This window comes from Micropterus dolomieu, linkage group LG10 (genome assembly GCF_021292245.1).
Source record: "Micropterus dolomieu isolate WLL.071019.BEF.003 ecotype Adirondacks linkage group LG10, ASM2129224v1, whole genome shotgun sequence".
In the NCBI taxonomy this organism is placed as follows: Eukaryota; Metazoa; Chordata; class Actinopteri; order Centrarchiformes; family Centrarchidae; genus Micropterus; species Micropterus dolomieu.
The window spans coordinates 17,429,533-17,439,742 of NC_060159.1; the positions used below are offsets into that span (position 1 = coordinate 17,429,533).

General features: G+C 42.1%; 1 long non-coding RNA gene across 1 annotated transcript; it reads right to left on the reverse strand.

Moving 5' to 3' along the window:
- Nucleotides 1-5,161: 5,161 nt before the first annotated feature.
- On the reverse strand, nt 5,162-9,526 carry LOC123978040. The gene is made up of 2 exons (XR_006826849.1): nt 9,406-9,526; nt 5,162-5,409 (listed from the first exon to the last, which is right to left on the reverse strand). It is a non-coding gene; the product is annotated as an uncharacterized LOC123978040 (long non-coding RNA).
- Nucleotides 9,527-10,210: the final 684 nt, after the last annotated feature.

The following is a 10,210-nucleotide window of genomic DNA, read 5'->3' on the forward strand; positions in this document are numbered from 1 at the left end:
TGATTAATTTTCTGCAAACTAATTGCTGCAGTTCTAATGTAATGTCATACATTAAGAAATGTAACAGTATAGTACATTGATTTCATTGGTGTCCAACAACCTGTTAATACAAAATGTACATGAACTTCTTGTATAGGCACAAACTGCCACAATAGTGTACTGGCAGCACCATAACATGCTGAATACTTAAATACAACAATGACAAAAGACTTGTTCCAACTTCTCTAATTTGAGGATTTGCTGGTTTTCTCGAGTTTATTGTAAATTTAATATATTTGGGTTTTTGACTGTTGATCAGACAAAACAAGACATTTGCAAATGTCATTTTGGACTCTTTTGGAAGCTGTGATATACATTTATTTCATTGTTATTTGATATCTTATAGAAAGAGGATTTATTGAGAAAATGCATCTGTAGATTAATTGATAATGAAAGTAATAGGTAGTTCCAGCCCAAGTGAGTTTATCCATGGACAGTGTCCTCTGTGTTTGCAGCCGGCCACTTGTTCCTCTCTTCACAAGCTTACACACTGCCCGCAACCCCCATACTCTCTATCCACCTATTCATCCTTCAGTTTTCTAAACCTCTGTCACCCTGAACCCTGATACTTGTCTGGACATGCCTCAGCCCCACAGCTCTGTAGGGTTGGGGTTTTCTACAGACCAGCAAGGGAATAGATAAAAGACAGTTTGTTCAGTTTTTTTGCTCCCCTGAACTATGTGATGAAATGTGTTGAAAAGAAACACCAAGCAAAAAGTGTTGTAGAAAGTTGCAGATACAGATAATGTAGTCAAATAACATCAAGAAAATCAAGTCAAAGTAAATTACGGTCATATGGATTTGAACAAGATGCCTGTATGCAGAACATAGATGAGTATCTTCACTTGTCTTTTTTAGCATTACATTCAAAGGCGAGGGTGGAGGCGTGGTCTTTTGAGTGGATGGAGTAATCCAAGAGTATTTAGATGATTGTAGATTAGCTCCAGTTAGATAAGATGTGACTGAGGATAAGAGGCATTAGCTGTCTATTAGATTGGCAGGTCCCCCCTGCCATTCCATTTGTCTTCCATCTCATTTCATCTGTACTCATCTGTTCACCTCCTGTAACTAATCAGGTGTAAAGGACAAGTCCGGGCAGAAACCGGATGCCACTGGTGTTTCAAATATCCCTCACACCTCATGACTTCTGTTTCTGCTGGACCGTGAGCGAGAGAAGCAGACGCAGATATGAAGGCTTTCAGCGCTTCTTCAAGGCTTATCTTCTCCTTTGATCTATATTGGTTTAGTTGGGTATATATATCAATCAGCCTCCACCAACCCCTCTCCTTCTCTTCCGGCCCTGACTTCCTGTCCCAGATTCGTTCTCCATCCTGCCAACCTTAGTAGGCTCACGATGCAACAGGATCACAGGTCAGGGGGCAGGGGTCGAGCAAAGAGCCTCATAACGATGTCCAGACTTAGGGCAACTGACCGGTGCAGTGGAGGAGTGTGTGTGCGTGTGTGTGTGTGGAGGTGGTTAAATGGTTGAAAGGAAACTGTCCATCAATGTGAAATCTGAAAACAATTTGACTGCATTAAGGCATTTAAAGTGTCCCCACTGATTTCCCCATTGGCCTCTCGTCAGTACCACACACACCCGCTGCTGTGTGCAGCAGGGAGGAGCGCACAGAAGGCCTTTCACAATTATGCATTCACTTGTCTGTTTGCTTCTTCATTTGCACATTTGTTTATTCATTTATTCATTTGCTATTGACTTCGTTTTGATCCAGCTGTCGTCTTCTTTGTAACAGATGAAGTGTGACATTTGTTTGCACGTGTGACTGTGTGTGCATGCGTGTGTATGTTATGTATTTAAGTAGCCGCAATGCAATAAGGACGTGAGTGTTAACAGGTCTCCTCAAACCCATGATCTGTTTCCACTCTCAAATTTCGTCCGTCAGCCGTCAGTTGTCCAATAACACATAATAACACGATCGATCATTGACCCCCAAAATGCAGAAGCTGCAGCAAACATGCAGCGCAGACCTGTAGAACCTCTACATTCTTATAAGCTAATAAAATGTCTAAGGGGTTTGACTTCTGGTATGACTCACTATACTGTCTGCATATTTGCAGTGTGTAAATTGTGTATGAACACTTTCTCAATATTTCTCCCCTTGTTGTATATGAATATATTCCTCTGTGTACCGTCCATGTTTATGTATCTCCACCCATGTTTAGCATAAGCTCATGACTCAACCGTTCCACGGCAACCACCGGGACAGTTTGTTGGTCTCTGCACTCCACAAACAAGGCCTTTTCTCCGAAACGCTCCAAACCGTTACCCTTGGCTCGCTGTAGCGGTTCCCATAAAGAAGTCTGCCGATGCCTCCTTTAATTGTAGCATGTAATCTGACTTAAACACAAGGCTGATAATAGTGCTGTCTCTGTGGAGGTTAGGATTAGAAAGGACCCTGATTCCTACCAGCTCTCTTATTATCCCCTCAGCCACGGCCACAAGGAACCGAAGGGCCGACATGCTTGTTTCAAGCAGTGCCAGTTACTCTGTGACTCATCTAGGTTGAGAAACATTTGAGGAGAATGGAGCCCCTGTTTTGGTGTGTCAGCGTGCTGCTTGTGGCTCTCTGACAGATTGCTGTGAGACGTGAAGGCGAATCTCCCTCCATGCTGTTCGAGTATGGAAAATACACACGCCTTCACCTCAAGTTATGCAGCTCGACCATACTCCCAGGGAGCTGCTGTGACTGTCCAATTTAGCCTGCATATTTGAGGTAGTGGATGTAAAAAGAAAGTTTCTGTGTGAGCCATTCTTTAAGGTGGAGATGACATTTTTACTGTCATTGCAGTGCTCAGCATTTCCTAAACACATTAATATTGAGCTCTCTTTTTCAAACTTAGAAAAACACAAGATGTGAGTAATCACATCTCATATCCTCCTATCATTTGATATATTACAGGAATAAAGCTCGGCGGTTTGTATTACACATATTTTGGCATTGCTCTCTACATTGGGAGGGTGCTAAATATAGTTGTGAATATGCCTTATATGTACGGCTTCTTTTTATTTGACTTTGTTTATGAAAAAAAGAGAAAGCTCAATAGTACAAAACTCCAGCAGAAAAGCAGATTCTAAAAAAATCACAATGCTGGTACATAATTAGCAGCTCATTTATGCTTTCCACCCTATTTTTCTTATTGCTTTCTATTTCCAAAGGTATTTTCTGAGCTGTCAACATTGCAGGAGGACCTTGTACTAAAAAACTGTAATTTTCAATTTCTGGATGTAAAAGGACATAAAATCAAGGTAAAAAGATTTATGCGTAAATGAAAGTCCACAAATTTGATAGCCAAAGTGCCACTGAGTAAGGCATGTAACCTTACCACCAATTTTAAGTTGCTTTTTAAAGAAGCAGCAGCTAAATGACTACATTGTAAATTTGTCTATCCCCTCTTTTGTTTAACGGTGTTTACTGTGGGTCTATAGATTAGTGTGCCATGTGCTTAAACACCCAGCAGTGTGCATCAGGGAATATTTAGCACAAACACCCCTGATCAATAGACATGTTTAATGCTAATCATCTGCTACACCCCCCCACTATATTGATTCTCAGTCGCCAGAATCAGAATTACACCAGCTGTAGGTAAGATTAGATGCGTGCACAAACACGCACGGATCCAGCTTGTTTGATGGCGGCAGGCCGAGCCCTTGTATTTATTGATCCTCCGGCCTCTGAAGGACAAGGTCGTCGGGTCATCTGCCACAGAGCTGGAGGAGGCAGTGACACACACACACACTTCAAACAGAACTGACAGAGCATGCAGTGGCCAGACGTAGTCGGTTAATGAGGGTCATGAGGGAGTGTAGGTTGTGGTTAGGGCAGAGCCAACGTTGTTAGGCTGCATTTGATCATGTTGGATGATATATCAAGGAGGGTACAGGAGATAACTCAAAACTACAAAGGTGGGTGGGTGTCAACAGGTTACTGGGGGTTTCCTCACCTTTTACACAGTTATCAGACTTGATCACCTAGTGTCAACTCTACCACTGATTTGACTGGGGACATCACTTGTATCTGGATTTGTAATGCTGTGTAATCAGTGTCTTATAAGTGGGGATCAGTGATGCGACTGTATGCATGTTTGTGTATAGAAATAGAAACTGCATGGGAGGATGTATTCTCTACAGTATATCTCTATATTCCTGTTATATCAGCACATCAGCTGGAGGTCTGGAAGCCGAAATAAGAGAGTGCCTCACTTGAGTCTGCTACTGAATGTAAAGTATGCTGCTGACACAGCCTGAGAAGTATTCCTGCTATGCTTTATTCTGTTTCCGCACCGCTACATCCTCACTTTGACATTTGGCTGTGATAAGAGGAAAGCCTTGAAGCCCACACATATCCACAGTGGATTCCGACCGCTGCAGGACACTGGATCCTAACTCCACTCCCACTCTCTGCCGTACAGTAAGAATACTGCGCAGTCCTCGGACAATGCTCGGATTCAGGCTGTATGCATGAGCCCCATTCACACTTCCTATCGCTAACATCTGCAATGCTAATGACTGAGTGACTGAGTGTGTTTCTCTCTGGCAGGGAGGTTGTGTTTTCTCTATGCATCTCTGTCCCTCCGTTTTTTTTTTTCCCTTTCTACAAATGTCTTTCTCTCTCGCTCTTTCCTTTGCTCTGCAGTTGCGTAGGCGGCACATCTGAAGCCGCTTCAAAGCTCCAGACGTCAAAAGAAGCCGTATGGCTCAGCTGTGCGCAGACTGTGGCACAATCTCAGTAAATGTCATTTGAACGATTGTTTACAACATTTCTTTGTGGTTGCTCCGTCAGATGTCATCATTGTGCAGACGAAAGCAGTACAGTTCCCACTTATGGGACTGCAGCTGTGGGACAGTTTCTTTTACTTACTCACTTGTGAAACTTGATTTCCCTTCAGGTTCAGATTTCCGTTCAGTATGAAACACCTCCTTGTAAAGTCATAAGTTTACTCCCACTGCAATTCCATAGGAATTAAGGATTTATTCCACCTGAGAAATGTTCTTAATCTTGAACAAATTCTCCCCTACATACACTCCACTCTCTCCATCTCTGTCTCAACTGCTCTCCAGCCACCATTTCTCCATCTTTCCATCTCTTTAAGATTTACACACACATCCAGAGCACACTGGGAGCTTTATTAAGACTTTGTTGTATCAATGTCAGTTTTGACTTTGCTCCCTCGACCAACTGCCGTCCAGGCAGTGAGGAGGACTGCTGGCGGTGCAGGGCTGTGCTGGAGGTGACTTCCTGTTCAACAGCTGGGCCCTTGTTCGGTCCCAGCCCAGGCTACACTGCGATAATCTCCCATGAGTCTTTCCACATGGGCAGAGAAGCCGCCGTGTCGCACCACTGTTTTTCCTGCCTTCCAACAAAGAAGAAAAGGTGATTGTTTTAAGACCTCTCAGCCCCTGCTTGGGGTCCAAATGTGTTTGTGTAGCATGTGTGTGTCTGCGTGTGTGTGAGCTGTGAATCATTTTGCTACGAGGATGAATGCATGAATCAGCCTTTTCAGTAAGTATGTGAAGCAGTGGCTGGCTGAGGTGTACAGATTGGGAGCGTTCAGCTGTCACCAGCTGACCTCACAACAGACAGACTTTGTGCTCAGAAGCGAAGGAAACAGGGCTACTCTCTGTCCCACCCCCCTCTGGCGAACACTTACACCTCAGTTAGTTATCCTTAGATAATCTGAACTGAGTTATGAGTGCATGTTAAGGGGGCAACTTCCATTTTCTTTAAATCTCCCCCTTTGTCATGACCTTTGGCTCATCGCGAGTCCCGAGGCGCCCCTGGGCACAGGAACTGACCCGCACAGAGGTCACCCAAGGTCACCTGAGTCTGCCTGGGTTTTTGTGTGCAGTGATAGGACTTTGATGGCTTATTAGGGAATGTAATGGTGGGTAAAATAGTGGGAGTCCTAGACTCCACCACCTGCTGGGAAGCTGACTATACCAACCTGTTATTAGAGGGATCATAGAGGAAGAATGAAAAGGATAGATCCAGACTTTTCATGATAATTAAAAGTAAGTAGCTGGCTTTGTTTTTAGCTAAAACATACTAAGATTTAGCCCAGACTTCTGTTGGAATGCTGTCCTTAGATCAATTGTAGTTTTTGAAGCTTTGTACTTCTTATTAAACACAACATTTATTGACCAGATTTCTCTTAAAAATCTATTTTTAATCTGAACAAGACTTTCAGCTCTAATGAACAAAATCCTTCCTGTCCCCTAAAATGAAGATCCATGCAACCAAAAAGACTGATGCTGTTGGGTTCACACAATGCTATCCTGAACTCCATTTCTAACTGAAAGGCAGATGACACACGTGCAGCTATGATTGGAAGAGACAGCTGCGCACAGGATGTACAGAGGGCTTTGATTGGCCTTGGCAGCTGCCCATTCCGGGCTTAGTTTTAGTGCTTGCTAAGTGTGTGTATGCATTATCAGTGAGGTCACTGCTTTACCATACCGCACTAATGCTTTTGAGCTGATGTTTATTCTGCTAATCAAGTTAAGGTTTTGACCGCTGTGGCCATCATTGAAAGGAGGGTTGCTCAAAAAGCTGCATTGTGTGTTTGTGTTGGTTGCCTGTTTCAAACATTATTGAGTTGTTTTGTGCTCAGTGAGTTTTAACCTGCATAAGTGCAGTGAGATTATATGTTGATGCAATTTTAGTTTTCAGCCTAGCCGGAATAGTCTGCTATCTTGAAATACACAGTGTTATTACAACCACTCTCTCCCTGTGAGAATGTTTGTTTGTCAAAACCTGTGAGATTTTTGTTGAAAACATGGACTCCACCAGTGTTGGTAGCCAATCTTAAGCTTGTCACAGCAGGATTTAAAACACCAAAATGTAATGGCAATCAATTAATTCCAGTGGAATTGCTGCAATCAGAAGATCTGCTTGACGAGGTGGAATTAATTTGTGCGAATGCTCCATAGAATTGAACTTTGGTGAACACTGGACTGTGAACGTTGGCCAGTAGCATCTTGACACTGCCGACATTGCGGGATGGGAAGCTGCAGCGTCCAAAATGGAGGAAGCTATCTTAGCTTATTACTTATGTTAATGTGACCAGATTTTTGAAACGAAAACCAGGGACATTTTTGGTTTGGTGGTCATTAAAAAATATGTTATTATGAAATAATAAAGGGGGACGATTTCGGTTTTATAATCTGTCAAATAAAAGTCTTCTGAATGAAATCAAGTCATTTTGAGGCAGAAACTACCTTTCAGTCAATAAGTAGAATCTGCAATTACTTTCTGGCAAGTAGAATCGTGCATTTTATGTGTGTGTTTGGCCATTTAAAGGTATTTCAACAGGTAAAAAGGACTGGATTGGTTGGTACACAGCAAGTTAAATAATGTAGAGTCATAAGGATAATTGCAAAAGAGATCTTGTCTTTATTTTATATATAACTCATCTTATAACGCAATAAGTTAATTATAAGCTACATTCGTTTTCCAAATATGAACAAGGATATTAGACATATGCCTGCCAACACATAATCTATCGGCAACAACAGGCTTCAATTATTGCCTATAATCACGTAAATGTCATGCTTGGTTACGATAAACTGCAAACACTTATTTGGCCACAATTGTGATTATTCTGTTAAAAGAAACGTTAAATGTAGGCCTATCACAAAGACATATCTTTGCTATTATCTCGGACATAAAGTGATGTTTATTTGTACGTTATGTCTGTTTGATCCAGATAAAAGCAGCTGCAGACGTAAAGAGACTGGGCGGTATAGCTTTAACATGCTGCGCGTGCTCCCGCAGACAGCAATAAGTTGTCAGCTTTTTGGCACAACACCTGTACGCTCTGCTGTCCAGTCTTTCTGGCCATGTAAAACCTGATTTCACGTCTGTTAACACCTTATACAGTCTATGAATAACACACCGTTAAAAACGGGGACATTTCCAGGGACTTCTCCAGATGCCACCAAAACCGGGGACTGTCCCCAGAAAACGGGGACGTCTGGTCACCCTAAATTATGTTGCACCATTGACTTTTATTTAACTTCCTCTATCAGAGTAAAGACTGTTCCACAACAGAGCAATAGTTAGCAGACATTTATGTGACAAAAGTTGATTATAAGTACATCTTTTAAATAAACTGTGTCAACTTGTTCTGTTAGCAACTGAGCTAAGCTATTGAACTAACAACTCTGCTAACTGGCTGTTAGCAAGCTTTTAAGGGTAGTTTTATTTTCCCTCTTCAATAACTTTTTTTGAACAAAACAGTGTTCAGTGGTGAACAAAATGCCATGGAGAAGTAAACAAAACAGTAGAGAGAAAATTGAGAGAAACTCTAGTAGCTATTGTGATGGCTAGCAAGTTAACGGGGAGCTTGCTTGCTAAAGCAGTTTACCAAATAGCTCTGTAGCTAGTCATTACATCACCAAGCTTCTCACCTATTTCACTTTAACAAGCAAACTCACTTTGTGGTTCGACCGCAGCTTTACAGAAAGAAGAGATGTCGGGAAATATTCACTAACCAGTTGTTAAGAACAGCCTAATCATAGCAGATCCATAAAACATACAGGGAATGTGAGAACTCTGAACAGAAGGGACTTCAAGAATGCCACACATGCCCGTACACACAGAGTTATTCATGGAGTGCAATTGGAAGACAAATTTTGAACAGCAACACCAAAAAGTCAACAGCACCCATCTTCCCTCCCTCTATGGCTTGGTATGAGCTCTACCAACAGCTGAAGTGATTACATAATCCTGCTCTTACTGAGGACCGTGCCACCACTGCAGCGGGAGGGGTGCCACCTTAGGGCACTGCCGCAGATGGCGGTCCTGCCTGCCCGCACCTGTGAATCATTTGGACCCAAATTGTTTATTTGCCTTTTCATAAGTGCTACCAGTGTTTCCTCTGTGCCTTTCTGTCCCCTAAAAAAACAACAAAAAAAACCCAACAGATGTCCTCGGGGCGATACACAGCTTCAGCATGACCACCAACAAAATGTGGCCAAATTAACCCAAAGGATACTCCCCCAACTCTTTCCACCGCTACACTGTCTTTCGTCAGGCTGTCCACTTCCAGAAATGCACAGCCACTTAACACAAATAAAGAAGCAATTCAAACAAGCTCTTTAGAAGGAAACACACAGATGTTATATGTTGTTGTTTTTCATGTTTTGAAGAGAACACTTCTCTTCGTGCAATTCTAAATATATTTGTGTGTTTGTTGTTACCAACACAGAAGAGGAGGCTGCTATCCATTAACATAAACATTCCTGTCAACCATCTAAACAGCAGTGTGCAGTGGGTGACATTGAGCCTTGTGGTCAAAATGAATGGCTGCAAGCTCTTTCTTTGAGTTGGTGGGATGATACACACTTACACATTGGCGGCCTTGGGTGCTGTTGTTCATGGTAATAAAATGACTTTCCAGCCCAGCCCATTTCAGACAGTTTTCCTTGAGAGCAGAAATCCATCTAAAAATGGTTTAAAAAGAAAGTGGAGCGCTCACGTCTCTGATAAATCCATCTCATTAACAAACAGCACACTGTTAACCAGCACCATCCTGGTGGAGCTTGCAGGTGCTAACGAGGTCCACTCAATTTGCTAATGAGAAAACAAGCAGGCTAATTAGGCCCTGAAAGAAGGTCATGATGTAATGGAATACCCAGCTCACACCAATACAGTAATATGAGAGATGTACTCTTCTGGGGAATTAAAGATCTTAAAATGAAGATCCAATAAAGTGGTCTATTATAACTCATCCCTGGTGGGGGTGTTTCTTAATAGGAGCTTTGATGATAATCATAGGGAAGAGCACATAATAATAAAATAAGGATGAAATTAAATAAAATGAGAGGAAAAGAAGGGGATATGTTATGTGTTCAAGATAACGAGAACGATTAGCTCATCCAGAAAGGAGAGCTGGTAATTAGGAGAACAAATTTTAGATGAGCGTGCATCTTGATTTGCAAAGTAGAATCACTTCTTTTATGACTGTTCCATTTTGCACGGTGCAATAAAGTTTCTGTTTTGTCAAGGTTTGAAAATGCTTCTTGAGCAGCCAGGGGCGAACTTTGTGTGGAAGGATGTTAAAATGTCAACCACTGCTTCCGTTACTTCTCCATGTTTATTGAAACAAATGTATTAACTGACCACAGAAATTGAATGCAATTAAGCCAATTCAG